The following is a 2,661-nucleotide window of genomic DNA, read 5'->3' on the forward strand; positions in this document are numbered from 1 at the left end:
GATTTATTTACCTTCTATGGCTGTCACTGGAACTGAGAGCCGGCTTTAGCTCTGAGGCTCGGCTCCAGCTCTGAGACCTCAGCTGCTGAAAGCAGGTATCTAGGTTTGTTTGGGTTCTATAATTGAAACACTGTTGCAACTCCAGCTGGCCGGCTGGCTTGAAGCAGTTTTCTGGGGATTGTTTAGCTTCTATAATTGCAACATAGTTGCTTAGAGTGCAAGCTGAGAGCCCGGCAGCGGCAGGCGGGGAACCTTGGCTTCCTCCTTCACTGGAGCAAGCAAGCCTCCTGTTCACTTCAGCTGCCTGGCTGCCGGCCGCCATCTTGGTTGACGGTTAATTTGCATATCGCCCTGATTAGCCAATGGGAAGTGTGTCAGAGGTACGGTTAATTACCATGTTTGTCTATTATTAGATAGGATATCCTATATAATAAAAGAGAAACATGCAAATTAACTTTCCCTCTGCTATGCTCAAGCCACGCCCACAAGCCATGCCCACAAGCCAATCAGGAGTGAGTATGCAAATTAAGCCAACTAAGATGGCCATGGAGCTGGAGTGAGCAGGATGCTTGGGTTGCCCCCGAAGATGGAGGAAGCCAAGCTTCCCGCCTGCCCTTGCGGGCCCTGGGCTATGCTCAAGGCTACAAAGTTTCAAATATAGAAGATAAATCCCAGAAGGAAAAAAAAAAGGAAAAAGGAGAGGCTGGGAGCTTGGGTTGCCAGGGAGCGTGGCCAGCCTGAAAATGGCCCTCAGCACCTCACGCAGGCTAGCCACACCCCCCTGGGGTGAGGGTCCCCGCTAGGGGGCTTGACCAGCTTGCAAATAGCCCTCAGCCCCTCACTCAGGCTGGCCAGGCACCCCAGTGGAGACCCCCACCCGGAGGGGGGTGTGGCCAGCCTGAAAACAGCCCTCAGCCCCTCACGCAGGCTGGCCACACCCCTATGGGGTGAGGGTCCCCACTGGGGGGCTTGACCAGCCTGCAAACAGCCATCAGCCCCTCACCCAGGCTGGCCAGGCACCCCAGAGGGACCCCCACCCTGATCCGGGACACTCTTCAGGGCAAACCAGCCAGCCCCCACCCATGCATCAGGCCTCTATCTTATATAATAAAAGGGTAATATGCAAATTGACACTAACAGCAGAATGACTGGGAATGACTGGTCACTATGACACACACTGACCACCAGGGGGCAGACGCTCAATGCAGAAGCTGCCTCTTGATGGTCAGTGCTCTCCCACAGGGGGAGCTCTGCTCAGCCACAAGCCAGGCTGACGGCTGCCAGTACAGCGGTGGTGCTGGGAGCCTCTCCCACCTTCTCAGCAGCGCTAAGGATGTCCGACTGCAGCTTAGGTCTGCTCCCCACAGGCAAGTGGACATCCCCCGAGGGCTCCCAGGTTGCCAGAGGGATGTCTGACTTCCAGCTTAGGCCCGAACCCCAGGGAGGTGGGCCTAAGCCAGCAGGTGGACATCCCCTGTGGGGTCCCAGACTGCGAGCAGGTACAGGACGGGCTGAGGGACCCTCTTGAGTGCACAAATTTTTGTGCACTGAGCCTCTAGTTGACTATATTCCTTATGCTGTTCTTTACATACTGTCACTGATTTTATAACTAGAAATTGGTACATCTTTAATACCGTCCCCCTTCACACCTATCCCCCCAAACTTCCTTCCATCTGACAACTATCAAAATATTCTCTGGGTTTGTTTCTTTTCTTTAATTTTTTTATTCCACATACTAGAGGCCCAGTGTATGAAATTCTTGCACTCTGGGCAGGTGGGGTCCCTCAGCGCAGCCTGCACCCTCTTGCAGTTCAGGAGCCCTCAGGGGATATCTAACTGATAGCTTAGGCCTGCTCCCCATGCGCCTAAGCCATCAGTCAGATATCCTTAGGGCTGCTGAGGAGGTGGGGGAGGCTCCCTCCATCATCACTGCGCTCACCAGTGTTAGCCTGGCTCAAGGCTTCTGGCTGAGTGGCGCTCCCCCTGTGGGAGTGCACTGACCACCAGGGGGCAGCTCTTCATTGAGCATCTGCTCCCTGGTGGTCAGTGAATTTAATTGCCACCAGTCATTTGCTAATTGGGCCAAAACTGGCTCTCCAACTTCCCCTGAGGGGTTCCGGATTTCGAGAGTGCAGGCCAAGCTGAGGGACCCCACCTGTGCATGATCAGGGCCAGGGAGGGATGCGGGAGGTTGGCCAGCCGGAGAGAGACCATGGGAGGGCTACAGGGCATGTTCAGCCCGTCTCGCTCAGTCCTGATTGGCCGGACTCCAGCAGCAGGCTAACCTACCAGTCGGAGCATCTGCCCCCTGGTGGTCAGTACACATCATAGCTAGTGGTTGAGTGGCCTTAGCATATCATTAGCATATTTTGCATTGATTGGTTGAAAAGACAACCAGATGACCGGTCACTTAGCATATTAGGCTTTTATTATTATAGGATAAGTGAAATTATATGGTATTTGTCTTTCTCTATTCAATTTATTTTATTCAGCACAATACCCTCTAGGTCCATCCATGTTGTCACATGGCAAGATTTCATTATTTTTTATGGCAACATTTTTTTTAATCTTTATTGTTCAAAGTATTACAAATATTCCCTTTTTTTCCCCATTGACCATCTCCACCTTCTCCCACATCTCCCCCAGGCCTTCTCTGCATTT

Source organism: Myotis brandtii, unplaced genomic scaffold, assembly GCF_000412655.1.
Source record: "Myotis brandtii unplaced genomic scaffold, ASM41265v1 scaffold752, whole genome shotgun sequence".
In the NCBI taxonomy this organism is placed as follows: Eukaryota; Metazoa; Chordata; class Mammalia; order Chiroptera; family Vespertilionidae; genus Myotis; species Myotis brandtii.